Genomic DNA, 17952 nt, shown 5'->3' on the forward strand with positions numbered 1-17952 from the left:
AGATATAATTTCAAAAAATTTTTAAAAATGTGTGTTGTGATCAGGCTCAAATATAGGTCCAGACATTACAAGATAATTTTGTGCACATATTCATCTCATTTAGATAGACATATTCATAAATCATTTTATTTATACAACTGAAAATACAGAATAAAATTTACACCTCTTTTGTAAAACCTATTTGGTTTTGGTTGTGCAAATACTGAATTCTGAGTTGAACTTCAGATAAACACACATGATTTTCATTTTAAGTTGAAGTGAGAAGATTTCTGTCCTTATTCTTGATATTTATGAAGTAATAAAAATCTTGTTCACCCATGTAATAAGTTGAAAACTAGAGCAAATTATTTCTCCTGAATGGCAGCTTATTCTCCTTTTGTAGAAATAGGCAAGTTGGGGGACAATGTTGCTTAATTTTTTCTTGAATATATACAGTTTTGCCCCATACAAGTTCTTCCTCTTTGTTCAAAGTCAAGTTCTCAGTTGAGCAAAAGATTTGGAGAGGCATCTCTCATTCAGTTATGTACTTGTATTGGAAGGGGAGGAGAAGGTTGTTCAGTTTTGTTCTGTAGTTCTTTGAGTTGGTTTCATAAGAATTGAGACTTGATGATTTCCTCCCTCATTTTGAAGCCAAAATAGCAGTAGAAACACTTTAAGATTTCTCTTTGCAATATGTTTTATTTTTCCTCTCCCAAGGGCTTTGTTTCCTTTAAAATTCAATGCTTGAAGTCAAAATATTATTCCTGGGGCTTTGCAGGGATTTTCCCTACTAGTTCTTGTGATAGAAAACACCTGCTTGTTAACAAGGTAGTTTCCCCACTCAGTCTTCATCTTCAATACCCCCAGCAAGGTGAGAATGTGGAGAGAAGGGAATGCTGGCACATGGCTGGTGGGAATGTAAATTAGTCCAGCCACTATGGAAAACATAAGAAAAAAAAGCTGGCAGTATTTTGAAAGTATTCACTATACAGAAATGATAAGTGTTTGAGGAATTAGATATGCGTAGCCTTGGCATATTCCTGACCTCTGTGTTTTAGCTTAAACATTAGTGGAGAACTCTTTCTCCATGACCCACCGCACTTCATTATATCTGGGTCAGCAAGCAGTTTTTAAGACATATTTAAATGAGTGAACCTTCATTTGGTAGTTAAATTTTGTAGCATCTACCTGTCTTCATTTCCAGAAGTAGAATACCCAGGGCTTTTCCAACACCATCCTGCATCTGTGAGGAAGACTATCTGTTGTGATAATGTTGGGGTTTTCTTAAGAGAGATGAAACCTTTCTGGGATTCAATCGCTGATGGGCACCAAGTGTATTGCCAACATCATTACTCTAAGATGAACCTTTTGGTTCCAAATAGAAAGACCAAACACTGAATATATTTTGACCATTGCTTGATCAGAAACCTCTTTGCAGCAAAAAAAGTTGTCTTGATTTTCACTGCCATTTACAAATCTTACAAATGCTGCATCATGGCATTTATTGGTGAAATGTGCTGATGCATTGACCCAGATAGAGCTATTAGTTTTTATTTTTTTCCAGGGTTCTTCTTTAGCTTCATGAAATCTGTCACTAATATATCAGCTTGACATGTTTTTTAAGAGTAGAATTTTTTCTTTTTTATCACCAGTTTGTTTTCACCAGCTTTGTGGCTTTTTCATTGTTAGGCAGTGAGTTTTGATGTTAAATAACTGGCTTCTGTAGATTTTCACTGAATGCAATTTTTTAATTTATTTCATTTTAGTTTTCTTTCTGGTACTAGGGTTTGAACATTTTTTTTATGTTTTATTTTGAGACAGGGTGAGACAGGTTCTCTCTAAGTTGCTTAGGGCCTCACTTAAATTGCTCAGGCTGGCTTTGAACTTGTGATCTTCCTGTCTCAGCCTCCTGAGCCACTGAGATTACAGGTGTGTGCCATTGTGCTGGGCTGAATGCAATTTTTTTAAAACACAAGCTCTACTTTTACTTTTGAGGTCCCTGTGGCTGTATTAGACATAATTGGCACCTTTGCTTGTCACATGACTAGGCCTTATGGTGAAGTGCCTCCAATTCTGCTGGGGCAAGTGCTGCATTTCTTTTGTAAACTTGTTTGCCATGAATGATGCAGGATGGAATAGGAGGGCTTGGATTACCAACCCACACAAAACCATCGACACGTGGATTTCACTGTAGAGGCAACTTCTTCAGTGTCTCTTGCCTTCATACAATGGAATGACTCCGAATATTATACTTCCATACCATCAGCCTTGTTTGAACTGCTCATACGCCTAGACCTGAAATCCTCTTCTGTCTTTACTTTTATCTTCAAATACTGCCACATTAGGCAATTAGACACGCATGTAAGACACAAAATGGTAATAAAATATAAAATAAAAATATACAATAATAAATCTTAAAATTGCAAATAATATAAAATCTTTACAATACAATTCACTTCTTAGCATATTCACATTACTGTAGAGTGTTTACAAAGAAAGCTAAATTGCAGAAGAGGAGGAAGATACTTGGTGGCTCCTAAAATTTCTCTTTTTCTGTGAAAAATTTCAGTTCATTTTAATGGCATGAGCAGGGCTTGTTTGTCCCACTTGTCTGTAGGCACTTAAGGGAGTTTGGGTTGGTGATTTGAAAGAGAAACACTGATGCCATCAGCTCAACAGCCTATTACTCTGTTCTCCACGGAGTACCATGCTTGTCGAGGATCAATGGCCTGCACCCCCACACTTTGGTCAACAACTGAGAATGGACTCAACATAAACAAGGTCCTACCAAGACTAGCTGTAGGATCATGAAGGATCTTTGCCTGTCATTCCAAGTGGCAGTCACATGTCATTTCAAGTTTAAATATGGTGTTTATTTTGTTCAGTAAGATTCTAACAAATCCCTGGAAACACTTTGCAGAAAGCTGGAATTCCGTGGAAATCTGTTGAAAACATGGCGTCCCAGTAGATTCTATCTTCTGCCAAAGAGCCTTGATCAATACAAGAGGGGCCTCATTCAGTCTGGGGGTCAGGGAAAACATCTTTGAAAATTTGACATTGGGCATGAAATCTGAAAAAGAATAAAATGGAGAAATGAGAGAGGGAAGAAGAAAGCCAGGTTTAGAGAAATTCTGTGCCTTTTTTATGTCTTTGGTATTTTAGTATACATTTTTTTTTGGTACTGTGTATTGAGCACAGGGGCACTTAACCACCAAAGTACATCCCAATTCCTTTTATTTTTACTTAGAGACAAGGTATTACTAAGTTGTTTAGGGTCTCGCTAAGTTGCTGAGGCTGGCTTTGAACTCTCCATCCTCCTGCCTCAGCCTCCCAAGCCACTGGGATTTCAGGAAGGGCCACCTCTCCTCACAATATTACATATTTTTATACAGTTCTTGGTAACATATCCATTTTCCCCATATTTGTTTATATCTTTCCATATTCTTAAGTGGGAAATACAATGTGTGGGTGTGGTTCAAATAGAACAAATGGGTACATAATTATAAATATAATTCCTGCTAACCCTGGATACTTAGTCCTTAAGTATATTTGCTATTTTATGCAGGATGACTCGCTGTTTTTTATTGATTCTTTTTAATATACATGACAGCAGAATCCACTTGATGTAATTATACAAGCATGGAATATATCTTATTCTAGTTAGAGTCCCATTCTTATGGATCTATATGGTGATGGAATTCTCTGTGTTGTTTTCATATATGTACATGGGAAAACTGTGTCAGATTCATTCCACTGTTGTTACTTTGCTTATCTCTCTCCCTTTACTCCATTCCCCACTCTCTAATCTTATACTCTTCCCCTCACCTCCCCACCTTATTGTGCGTTAGCTTCCACCTATCAGAGAAAATATTCGACCTTTGTTTTTAGGGGACTGGCTTACTTCACATAGCATGAGAGTCTCCAGATCCTTGCATTTGCTGGCAAATGTGAGAAAGTCATTCTTTATGGCTGAGTAATCCTCCACTATGTATATACACCACAGTTTCTTTATCCATTCACCTAGGTTGGTTCCATAGCTTAGTTATTGTGAATTGAGCTTCTATAAACATTGATATGGCTGCATCTCTGAAATATGATGATTTTAACTTTTTTTGGATATATATATCAAAAATTGGGATAACTGGGTCAAACAGTGCCTTGTTCTTGACTGTTCTGGTGCCAATATCATGCTGTTTTTGTTATGATAGCTCTACAGTTCAATTTTACTTTTGCTATTGTGATGCTTCCTACTTTGCTTTTTTCTCTAAGGATTGCTTTGGTCATTATGGGCCTCTTGTTTTTCCAGATGAATTTTATAAGTGCTTTTTCTATTTCCATGAAAGATGTCATTGGAATTTGGATGGGTGTGGAATTGAATCTGTATAGCACTTTTGGTAGTATGGCCATTTTGACCATCTTAATTCTGCCTATCCAAGAACATGGGAGGTACCTCTTTTCACTTTCTAAGGTCTTCCTTAATTTCTTTCTTTAGTGTTCTGTAATTTTAATTGTTGAAATATTTCACCTTTTTTGGAGATTGATTCACAAGGAGTTTTTTTTAAGCTACTATGAATGGGATGGATTTCCTAATTTCTCTTTCAGCTGATTCATCACTGGTGTATAGAAAAGCAATTGATTTATGAGTGTTAATTTTGTATCCTGCTACTTTGCTGAATTCGTTTATGAGTTATAGAAGTTTTCTGGTAGGGTTTTTGAGGTCTTCTAAATATAGGAACATGTCATTGGCAAACAAAGCTAGTTTTAGCTCTTCTTTTTTCTATTTTTATCCCTTTATTTTATTCTGTTGCCTAATTGCTCTGGCTAGAGATTTAAGGACTATGTTGAATAGAAGTGGTGAAAGTGGACATCCCTGTCTTATTCCTGTTTTTAGAGGGAATGATGTCAGTTTTTCTCCATTTAGAATGATGTTGGGCTTGGGTTTGTCATATATAGATTTTACAATGTTGAGGTATAATCCTTTTATTCCTATTTTTTCCTAGTGTTTAGACTTTCTCTATCCATTATTGCATTCACCCAAAGACCACAGTGCCCAGGGTCTGCTCCTAGTCAGTGACTAAATCTGATTTATTTTGGAGAGAGGCTACCTTAGCTTGATAGCTTTTCTAATTTTTTTTTTTTTTTTTTAGAATTGCACTGTAGTCTAAGATGCCTCTATCCAATCTTCTCTACTTTCTCCTTCACCTGGGGTTACTCTTGCATTGTGGTCTGACAGCTCTCTTGGCTTTCTTTGACTTACTCTTTATTTTCTTTCATAGTTGTTGGTACTTCTGTCTCCAGCAAAATTAGCATATTTAAAGCTTCAAAAGGACCTAGACAAATACACCAGTATTATCTTGGCAATATTTCTATATTAGTGCATAACCTTCTATTCCATTTTTTTTAAAAGTTACAGTATTATATTTTCTAATGCAGATAAACCAGAAATTACTTAGTAAGGTTTCCATTAATATAAATTTTGATTTTTAATATTTTTTCCAATTTTTCTCTAATGAAACGTTATCATAAATAGTTTGATACATATGCCTTATAAACATGCGTAAATATTTATTTGGACTTGGTTTTCTGGAAATGAAGTTTTTGAGTATCACTGCACATATGTACACTAAAAATTATATACGTATTTTCAAATTGCTTTCCATAAAGAGTATTCCAATGTATATGTCTGCCAAAAGTTTAATGAATCTGCCAGATGTCCCCATATTCTGGCCCATTTACACTTTGAATGTTTGGAGATAGTTGGTAGTGGTGTTATTTCCCTTCATACAAAAAATGTAGAAAGTTTTCTAAACAGAAAGAAAACAACCTTTTTTCAAAAAAGGAATCTTAGAAACACCAAAAAAGAAAGAATAACAGAAAGAAAAAAATATGGGCAAAAACCCTATATTATATTTCTTCTTGAATTTTCTAAATTATGCTTGACAATTGAATCAAAAATTATGTCTGAAGTGGTCCAAATGTAGGGTGAGGAATGTTGGAGAAAGATGTGTTGGGAGAGGGCATGGAACATGAAGGGAGCTGAGGTCTTTCTACCTCACTTGAATTGGTAAAATGTTGACACCTAGGAAATCAGCAAAACCCTAGGCAAAAAGGTACACTCAAAATACAAGGTAAATCCCAAGGGCATTCTAAAACAAAATTCAAATAACCCACAGTAGACACAAAATTTTAAAAAAATGAAAGAGAGAGAGAGAGAGAGAGAGAGAGAGAGAGAGAGAGAACAAATAGAAAGCCAAATGATAAAATGAACAAACTTGAGTCCTAAACTATTAATAATTACTTTGAATGGAAATGGTGCAAATATACCAATTAAAGACAGTTTAGAAAGATGGACTAAAGGAAGGAACATGATCTAACTTTTTGTTGAGTACAGGAAACTCATTTCAAAATGAATAATCTATGTTGTTTAAAAGTTAAAGGATAAAAAAGATTTGTCATGCAAATATCAGTTTTAGAAAGCAGAAGTGGGGGTGAGGAGGGAGGGAGGGAGTGCTAGGGAGTGATGTTGGCTAAATTATATTGCTATATTTGTGCATATATGAATATGTAACAACAAACCCATCGTTATGCACAACTATAATGCACCAATAAAAATGTGAAAAAGAAAAGCAGGAGTAGCTTTGTTAATATAAGTTAGACTTCAGAATGAAGAAAATTACCAAATACAGAGAGAGATATTATAAAATGATAAATGAGTCAAACCACCAAGATATGTGTCAATCCTAAATGTGCATGAACTTAACTGCAGAGCTGTAAAAGAGAAACAGACCAATCTATAATTATCTTTCAACATCCTTCCCTCAGTAATTGTTGAAATAACTGGATAGAAATCAGCAAGGCTATCAAAGAACTCAATAACACCATTAATCACCAGAATTGAGTTAATTAATATTTGTAAAATACTCCACTCAGCAAAAGAAGAATACATATTCATTTGAGACAGTTATAGAGCATATTTTAAGATAGAACTTGGATGATAAAACAAGTTTCAATAAGTTTAAAGAATTGAAAAGATACAGTGTTATCCTCTTTGAACACAATGAAATCTGACTAGAATTCAACAATAGAAAGGTAATGTGAAAATTCTCTGAACTTGGAAAATAAACACATTTCTGGATAATCCACAGAAAAAGTGTCCATCTTGGGAGAAATGAAGAATACATTTAACTCGATGAAAATGAAAATTGAACATATCAAAATTTGTGGAGTGCACAGGATATAAAATCAACATACAAAAATCAATAGCTCTCCTCTACACCAACAGGTGAGAAGGAAATCAGGAAAACAATCCCATTCACACCAGCCTAAGAAAATACCTGGGAATTAATCTAACCAAGGAGATGAAATAAAATTGAAGATCACACCAGAAGGTGGAAAGATCTCCCATGTTAATGGATAGATAGAGAAAATATTATTATTATTATTGTTAAATTTGAATCAAATGGGGTATAATTTCTCATTTTTCTGATTGTACAGGTTGCAGAATCACATTGGTCATACAGTCACCTATATACATACAGCAATAATAAATATACAAATGCAATGCCACCCCCGGAAAAATATGGATGACATTCTCCACACTACTAGAAAAAATAGCCCTAAAATTCATTTGGAAGAATAAAAGACCCAGAATCACCAAAGCAGTGAGTGATTTTGGAAGCATCGCAATGCCTGATCTCAAATTATACTATAGAGTAATAATAACAAAAACTGCATAAAAACTGACCCATAAACCAATGGTACTGAATCCAGAGCTGGAGATGAAACTAGATTCTCTGCTTCTGTTGGTGGGTGAGGTTGTGTGTAAACTGGAGTCCTCTGCAGTTGAGAGCCTGTTTCAGTGTTCACAGCTAATTAAGGCTGTTGTGTGGAGAGGGGGTCAGAACTAGCCTGGGCTGGGCCACCATGGTGTGACAGGTTGGGGCACCCTGGCTCACCTGGGTCCTGGCTCACCGTGTCCCAGGCCAGGCAGGCATGGAAGGCTTCCTGCTGCAGTGGCCAGTGCTCACCCACACCCCAGCCCACCTGGGCCACGGCTTGGCTGCTGCTTTTCCCTACACAAGGGCTTCCACTCAGTTCAGAATAGAACAGAGAGACAGAGAGACAGACCCACACACATACGGTCACCTGATCTTTGACAAAGATGGCAAAACATGCATTGTAGAAAGGACAGCCTTTTACACCATTGGTGCTGGGAAAATGGGATGTCTGTAGGTCTAAGAATGAAACTAGATCTTTATCTTTCACCTTGCACAAAAACCAATTCCAAATGTATCAAAGAACCAGGATTTAGACCAGAAACTATGTGACTCCTAGAAGAAAATAATGGGTCAACACTCCAACATGTAAGAATAGGCAATGACTTTCTCCATAGAGCTCTTTAGGCTCAGGAAATAATACCAAGAATTAACAAATGGGATGAAATCAAACTTAAAATGTTTCTGCCCAGTAAAGGAAACAATTAAGAATGTGAAGAAAGAATTTACAAAACGGGAAAAAACCTTGGCTAGCTACTCTTTTGACAGAGAACTAGTATATGGAATATAAAAGACTAAAAAACACCAAAGAAATAAATAACTCAACTAATAAATGGGCAAAGGAACTAAGCAGACACTTTAAAAAAAAGAAATACAAATGACCAGCAAACATATAAAATAAAAGTTCAACATTTTTACTGAAATCTCGTCTCATTTAAGTAAGAATGGCAGCCATCAAGAATACAAACAGTAATAAATAATAAATCCTGGAGATGATATGGGGAAAAAGGAATACTTACCCTGTTGGTAGGATTCTAAATCAGTACGACTACTGTGGAAATCAGTATGGAGATTCCTCAAAAGACTAAGAATGGAATTACCTTATGACTGAGCTATCCAATTCCTTGGTATTTATTCTAAATAGTTAAAGTCATTATACTATAAAAACATGTGCATGTCAATGTTTAGAGCAGCACAATTCAAAATACCCAAATTACGGAACCAGACTAAATGTCTGTCAAGAGATGGATGGATAAAGAAAATGTGGTGTATATATATAAAATGTAGTTTTATTCAGCCATAAACAAAAATGAAATGATGTCATTCATAGGAAAACTGATGGAATTGAGAGACTTGTGTTAAGAAAAATAAGGCAAACTCAAGTCAGGGTTCGTATGTTCTCTCTAATATGTGGAAGCTAGAGAGGAAGAATGAAAAGAAAGATGTGTTTTGGGAGAATATCATAAAAATCAAAGGAGGACCAGTAGAGTAGTGGGAAGGAGCTGGGGGGAGGGGGAAGAGAAAATATGGGGAACAATACTGACAAAAATATATTGTTATATCATGTGATGTATGAATATGTAACAATGAATTTCACTATTGTGTATAATGATAATGGACCAATAAAACATATGGCAAAACCCACAACATTTGTGGGATGTAGGTAAAGTGGTACTAACAGGGAAATTTATAATAGCAAATGCTTAGATTAAAAAGTGGAAAAGTCTCAAATCAATAATTTGAGTTTCTACCTCCAGAACCTAGAAAAGGAAGATTAAAATAATCCGAAAACAAATAGAAGGAAATAAGGAATGAAGAAAAGTTCAGAAATAGGTGAAATTCTAAACAGGAAAAAATAGAGAGATGATCAAAGAAACAAAAAGCTGATTCTCTAGAAAGATCCAGATAATTGACAAGCCTGTAAAAAAAAAAAATTGAAGAGATAGGGGGAAAGATGGGGTGGGGACTCAATTACCAATATCTAGAAAAAAGAAGAGGATGCTATTCTCAATTTGAAGATATAAAAGAGAAAATAAGGGGGAAATATGAACAAGTCATTACATGAACGTGACGACTTATATAAAATGGACAAATCCCTTGAAAAGCTTAGACGATCACAACTCCTCCAAAGTTAAATAGATGATTTAAATAGCACTGCAACTGTTAAGGAAACTGTGCTTATAATTAAAACATTTCCCATGACTAGATGGTTTCACTGGAGATTTCTACCAAATGTTTAAAGAATGAATATCAAATCGACACAATCACTTCAAGAAAGTAGAACAGGAAAGAACACTTTCCAATTCATTTAATCAAGCTGGATTCCTCTGATATCAAACCTAGAAAAGGGCACTGTATTAAACTATAGACCAATAATATCCTTTATAAATAGAGAAATAAGCATCCTTAACAATATATTAGCATATGAAATTTAACAGTTTACAAAAAGGATACCATGATCAAATGGAGTTGTTCCTACTACTTCAATATTTGAAAGTTGTTGTGATTTATCATATCTATAGGCTGAAGAAAAAAATCACATGCTTATATGAATTAATGCAGAAAAAAAGCATTTGACAGAATTCAACTTTAGTCATGAGAAAAGTATCACAAAACTGGGAATGGAGAGTTTTTCAGCTTGATAAAGAGCATGTGCAGTAGTCGACAGATAACACTATGTTTAATGGTGAAAGACTGCTTTCTCCCTAAGAACAGGAATAAGACAAAAATATTTTATCTCATCACTCTTATTCAATACAGTTTTAAGTTCTAGCCAATGCAATAAGTCAACTAAAGGAAACAAAATGTACTAATATTATAGAGGGCAAAATAAAAATGTCTTTATTTTCAGATTGCATAATTATATAAAACCCCAAGAAATTTTCATAAAAACACCCATAAATGCTAATTTGGTTCAGTTGTAGCATACAAGATACATGAAAATCAATTGGATTTCTATATGCTAGCAGTGATTATGTAGATACCAAATTAAAAATACAACATCATTTACAATCACTCACAATCAAAAATAGAGAATTCTTAGGTGTAAGCAACAAAACATAAAAATATGTACATTGAAAAGTACAAAATATTGATGAAATAAATCAAAAAGATCTAAATAAATGAAGAAAAATACCATGTTTATGGATTTGAATGCTCAGTGTAATAAAGATGTTCGTTCTCCTCAATTAATATATATTTACTGTATATTTGTATTTTTCTCAAATTACTATATATTTACTGAAATTTCTATTAAAATTACAGTAATATTTTTTAGATATAGACTGGATTATTCTAAAATTCATGTGGAAATTTGAAGGAGCTAGAATATCTACAATAATTTTTAAAAATGTTTTATTGCTTTGCTACTAGAGATACACAGGGGACTCCTATTTCAGAAGCTGTGATTCTGCCAGTCAAGGGGAACAAGAGGGATTTTTTTAAAAAAAATGTTGATGGACCTCTATTTTATTCATTTATTTATATGTGGTGCTGAGACTCGAACCCAGTGCCTCACACATGCTAGCAAGTGCTGTACCCCTGAGCCACAACTCCAGCCCATCTACAATAATTTTTTAAATTTGAGTAAAGTGGGAAAAATCAGACTAAACAATTTTAAGACTTACTACAATAGTCAGGACTGTGTGTCATGGGCAGAGGAACAATCAGTGGAACAGAACAGAGAACTCAGAAATAGATCACCAAAATATTCCCAACTGATTTTTGACAGTTTTTAAATTAACTTAATGCAGAAAGGCTGGCCTCTTAACAAACGGTGCTGGAGCAATTGAACAGCCATAGTCAAAACCCAAAAAAACCTTGACCTCAGCCTCCTAATTTATATAAAAAATAATTAAAAAAAAAATAAACCATGGATTTCAATGTAAAATATAAAATTACAAAACTTTGGGGAAAAGTAATAGGACAATCTGTGGGATATTAGGGCTAGGTTTTTTTCTAGAACCTGAAAACAAAAACTAATCCATTAAGGGAAGGATAGTAAACTCGACTTCATCAAAATTTAAGATTCATCACTTTAGGATTTTAATAGACACCATTAGCATAATACAATCCCCAGATTTCTTAGTTCTTCCCAATTTTCTTCCCCAAATCTAGCTCCTCTGTATAGTTATGGTTTCTTAAAATATTTCATCCTAAAAGAAGTCTGAAAGAAAGCCAGATAAACATTATTATTACATCAAAGACTTTTCTGCAAAAGTCTCTCTTAAGCTGATTAACTCCTGTGTATAACTATAAGGCTCCAATAAGAAAATAAATAAAATCTAAAAACCAAAAAGAAAAAAAAAAAAAAAACAAAGATAAGCTTCAGACTGGGAGAAAATACTTTCAAGCCACAACAAAGGATTAGTACCTAGAATACATAAAGAAATCTCAAACCTCATCAGGAACAATTCACCTAGGAAATGGGTAAAAGACATGTAGAAATATTCACCTAAGAGAATATGTACTGATGGTGAATAAGTACATGAAACTCTGTTCAACATCGCTAGCAATTTTGGAAGCTGAATTAAAACCATGATGTTTTAAAACTACAAAGGTCAAAATAAAATATAGTGATGATGAGGGTACAGAGAAACGGAATCTCCCATACATTGCTGGTGGGAATATAATGTACTGTTATGGCAAGATTGTAACAAATCACTGAGTTGATCTTAAAGCAGGAGACAGAACTTTTAATCACCAGCCAGCAGTCTGGATCCACCAGCTGGCGGGCCAAGGGGCAGGCTGCAAGTCTACACCCTTCGACCCTCTCCTGGGGTTTGAGTCCAACTTTAATAGTCCAAAACCATATTAATCATAAGTGGCTATTGCTAAGATTCAAAACCATAAACAAACATTATGAGATCTAAAATCATAAGCAGATGGGGAAGTGGGTCAAAATTACTCTAGTTGAGTACAGGTTAAAGAATGGTTACTAATGTCTAGACAATCAATCTCAAACAGGGTACATTGTCCAAGAAAAATTGGAACCAAAGAGAGAACAATTTTACATAATTTAAGAATTGCCATTTTGTGTTGCCAAACATGCTCTGCTAAGCACCTGTGTATGGGTACAGAGGTGGGGCTTTCCTTGGGAGGAGTGTTTCTTACATGACAAGGAATCTCAGGGTGAAATGGAGTCTGTTTCATTATGTTTGCTGTATGTATATAGGTGACTGTATGACCAATGTGATTCTGCAATCTGTACAATCAGTAAAATGAGAAATTATACCCCAATTGATTCAAATGTATGAATTGTCAAGATCATTGTAATATCATGTGTAGCTAATAAAAAAAAATGGAGTCTGTTTGTTCATTGCCCGTGTAGCCTGGCCCGTAACAGTACAGCCGCTCTGGAAATGTTTGTCAGTTTCTTAAAACCTAAGCATACAACTACCATATGACTGAGTGATTATATTTATCCCAGAGAGATGAAAAAATATTGTCACAAAAAATTCTGCATGGAATTATTTATAGCAACTTTATTCTTAATACCCCAAACTGTAAACAATTCATATTTCATTCAATGGGTGATTGGTTAGAAAATCTGGCACATTCAGACCATGGAATACTACTTAGCAAGAAAAATAACTGTAAAAAGGACACAAAACAAACTATTAATATGCACACACGGAACAAATCTCCAGAGAATTAAAATGAGTAAAAACAGTCAATCCGAAAAGGTTACTACTATATTAACCCATTTATATAATATTTTTGAAATGACAAAATTATAGAGCTAAAGAACAGATCAGTATTTGTAGGAGTTACGAGGGTGGGGAACACTAGGGAACAAGATGTGACTTAAAGGGCAAGATAAGGGATCATTGTGGGGAAGAAATATCTTGACAGCATCAAATTTCCTTCTATGAAGATTATTCTAGTCTATATGTCAGCCACAATTATAATAAATAGCCAGATATTGTTATATAGTTTACCTCACTTTTGGACTGTTACCAATCAGATAATTGATAGTGGTATTGTTTTTATGTGGATTAGAAATTATGCATCAGGTTGAACATTTTTGCCTTGTGTTTAAAGGTCATATGTGTGTCTTTTTTTCTGAGCTGCTCACAAATCTTTTTTAAATTTATGCTTGAGGGGAAGATCCCAGCGATAATACTGGTTTCCCTAAATGGTCTTGCACTGCCTCACTACCCACCAGCTATATGTGATTTCTCTCTCTTCCTAAAATTATTCTTGGTTTTATAATTAAATTTCGTCTCTGATACCTCTTGGAATCTCTAAGCATGTGGTGTCATCTCCTACCAAAGAGTGGATTCTTAAGAATAAACGGTCCTACCCTATTCATTTTTCTATGTCACACCTATTGAATTTTAGAGTATCATGGTCCCACAGGGATGACCAGATGTATTTATTTGGCTCTTCCCCCACCCCATTTATATTTTGTAGCTAATTTAATTTACCATTCCTCCTTTGAGGCTGTGAAGCTCTCTGAGGTTGGGAGTCCTGGGACTCACTGTCTCCCCCCTGTACCTATGACTGGTGCCCTCCATTGGTATCAATCCACAGTGACTTTCCTGTAACACATTCTTAGGAGGATGGGTTAAGGAGCAATATGTAAGGAGTCACGAGAGAATTTTATAGTCCGTGCAAAATTGAAAGAAGTTTTATTATAGTTGCATTTTTGTCACTTTCAATACTTTCTTTTTTCAGGGGCTGGGATTTTTTAAATTTATATATGACAGTGGAATGCATTACAACTCTTATTACATATATAGAGCTCAACTTTTCATATCTCTGGTTTTATACATAGTATACTCAAACCAATTCATGTCCTCATACATGTACTTTGGATAATAATGATCATCACATTCAACCATCATTAATTACCCCATGCCCCCTCCCATTCCCTCCCATCCCTCTGCCCTATGTAGAATTCATCTATTCCTCCCATATTCCCCTCCCCATCCCACTATGAATCAGCCTCCTTATATCAAAGAAAACATTCAGCATTTGGATTTTTGGGATGGGCTAACTTCACTTAGCATTATCTTCTTTAGCTCCATCCATTTACCTGCAAATGCCATAATTTTATTCTCTTTTATTGCTGAGTAATATTCCATTGTGTATATATGCCACATTTTTTATCCTTTCATCTATTGAAGGGCATCTAGGTTGGTTCCACAATTTAGCTATTGAGAATTGTGCTGCTATAAACATTATGTGGCTGTGTCCCTATAGTATTTGGTTTTTAAGTCCTTTGGGTATAGACCAAGGAGAAGGATAGCTGGGTCAAATGGCGGTTACATTCCCAATTTTCTAAGAAATCTCCATACTGCTTTCTTTCAATAATTTCCTCCTAGTCTTCTTAGACGGCTGTCCATTTTTCCCAGATTGTCTCTTCCCTCTTATAAACTTGCTCTTAGCAAATGATTTGATAAGCTCATTTATATTGAGGAGCAACTGACGGATAAGAGCATAGCTCTGGCTCTCCTGGTAGAGTGCACACTTTACTTTGTTCAACACCCAAATCTGATGGGGAAAGCTGAGTGCTGACCTTGTGTGATGCAGGCAGCCAACTGGAGAGTTAGGTGTCAGTCAAGGTCAACATTTTACATTTGATAAATCAGAACATGGAGGGGGCACATGTTCTTTCCACTTTTCCATGGGTACCAGGTCTATGTTAGGGATCCAGAAAAGGTGAGCTTCTAAGTAAGGTAAGCGTAGATTGATGGAAGATCAAGGAGTGGTGCCCAGGGTCCTGTCTATATATTCTGTCCAATTCACAAATAAATGCATGAAAGGAAGTGGGGATGGGTCCTTTTAAAAATTGCCCTTTTTAGTTATACTGATGAGTGTAGCTGATGGCGTTTCTTTTGCTTGGCACAGCAGCATCCACTCAGCATTCACCTACTAAGATTCCTATATTTTTAGAAAACCAATTTTAGGAACATCTATTATAACTAAGAGAGGCTCAAGCAAAATGCAAACCATTGCTTCATTATAAAAATAAATTCTGTTGTGAACATGAGTGGATTGCCTTAGTCCATTGGACAATACAATGCCCCAGACCAGGTGGCTTATAAACAACAGGAATTTATTTCTCACAATTCAGGAGGCTTCTGAGAAGTCCAAGAGTTGGCAATGTGCTCTGGTCCTGCTACCTTGGATGATGAGAAGCTGGCTCCTTCTGGTGCTGTCCTCACATGGTGGAGGTGCAAGAGAGCTCAGGTGTCTCTGTTAGAAAGACATTTGTCCACTCATGAGGCTTGGTTCTCCTGATGGAATCACCTCCTAATACCAGCGGCTTGGGGATTGGCATTTCAGTATATGAATCAGGGGAGCTCAAATAATTTAAGTCCATTCATGGGATGTCATTTTTCTCCTCCTCTTTGTATTTCCACGTCTATTTCTGCCACTGACATCTCTTAGCTTTATTGATTTTCTTGAACGCGTTTTCCTATTTTGGTTCTTCTTCCATTGCTCCATGTTCCAGATGTGGTCCTGTTTTTTATTTGCTCACAGCTCTTTTTAAAAAGCTGTTTATAAAAATCACATCAATTGTTTCTTGCTCTTTGCCTCCTCCAGAGAAACTGTAATTTGCAAAGGCTTAATTAGGATCTTTCAGGATTCTCTGCACTTTAGGATTTTAATAGGTACCATTAGCATAATACAATCCCCAGATTTCTTAATTCTTCCCAATTTTCTTCCCAAAATCTAGCTCCTCTGTATAGTTATGGTTTCTTAAAATATTTCATCCTAAAAGAAGTCTGAAAGAAAACCAGATAAACATTATTATTACATCAAAGTTGTAAGCTCTTCCCACACCACCATTTAGCATTGTGGTTAGTTTAAGTTTTTAAAAAGCAAATGCTGAAACTCATTTGGATGCTGTTTTCATAATAAGCCATTTTAATGAGCACATATGTTGTTGTTTTAAAGGCCCATTTTATAATTGAAAGAATGCACTCTGGACTATCTTGGGGATTTGATTCATGCAATTCCTTCCTCGTTATGCACTAAGCTGTTTATTAATCAGCCTGACTACACGGTCTGTTTTTGTTCACTTTGATTTCTTTTGTGTTTAAAGTTCAGGGCTTAAATTTTTAGTACTAAAAATGAAGATGGCTGCTTTTAGTTGTTTGTTTGTTTATTACTTCAGCTAGATTTCTAAATATTTCCAGGCAGCAAAGGGAAGGAAGAAAAGAAAAAGATGAGAGCCATATCCTGTCAACACATTTGCTTATTATATGTGGAGCCCTCGGAAGGAGCAAATTAAGCCAAATTTCTGTTTGAGATTGCTTTGCAGAGACATTTTTTGGCAGTACAGAGTTATTTATATATTTACTTATTTTACGTAGGGAAAGAACAGGACCTCTTATGTGTTGTGATTCATAGGTGTTTCTACCTACCGTTTTTCTCCAATTGCACACATTCTCATGTTGCAATTAAAAGATTGGTAGTCATTAGGAATCTCCTATTATGTTCCCGATAGGGTGGCAGATACACTTTTTAGTTCAAAACTCAGATGAAAAATTTCCCAGAAATGCAATTTATCAATTTTTAATTTATCTTGCTGAACTAATAAATTCATTCATAGGGCTCCCTTACAGTGGGTAACAATTTAGGAGGGAGCGTTTATGCATTGCTGAACATGTTTTGGGGTGAGTCCTGTGTTCCTTTGTTGAACAGATCACCTAAGAGGGGAAATATGCTCACATTAAGAGGAAAAGAAAATCACAACTTAAAAGCTCAGTGATTGAGCTGATTGGGCTAATGTTTAGTGGCCTTGGGGGTGGAACACAGAGAAGCAGAGAATCTAAATGGAGATGGGGGAAAGTAGAGGATCTTTCTGTCAATTACCAAGGGTAATGTGTCGGAGGAGGCCAACCTGGGTGTCTGAAACAAGAGAAGTTGTCTGATGGAGTCTAAGGGGAGAGATGATGACAGTCTGATGGTACCTTCCCTTTACCTGCCTCCCGGGTCTGCCTTTAGTACCAGTATCTGTACACAATTCCATATGGATGTGTAATAAATTCTATGTCCTTTATTTCTCAGTGACCTGGCCTTCCTTATCAGCACTTGGTGACGATGGAGATAAAAGTCAACATGTTTGAAACCATTCAATTTAACCCTTAGTTTGATACTATCTTTATAATTATTTTTTTTAAAGGTTTAACTTTGGCTTTTAGTACCATTTCTCAGTCTTTGAGATGCCATTCTGCTATTTTCC

The sequence above is a fragment of the Marmota flaviventris genome, chromosome 6 (assembly GCF_047511675.1).
Source record: "Marmota flaviventris isolate mMarFla1 chromosome 6, mMarFla1.hap1, whole genome shotgun sequence".
Lineage (NCBI taxonomy): Eukaryota > Metazoa > Chordata > Mammalia > Rodentia > Sciuridae > Marmota > Marmota flaviventris.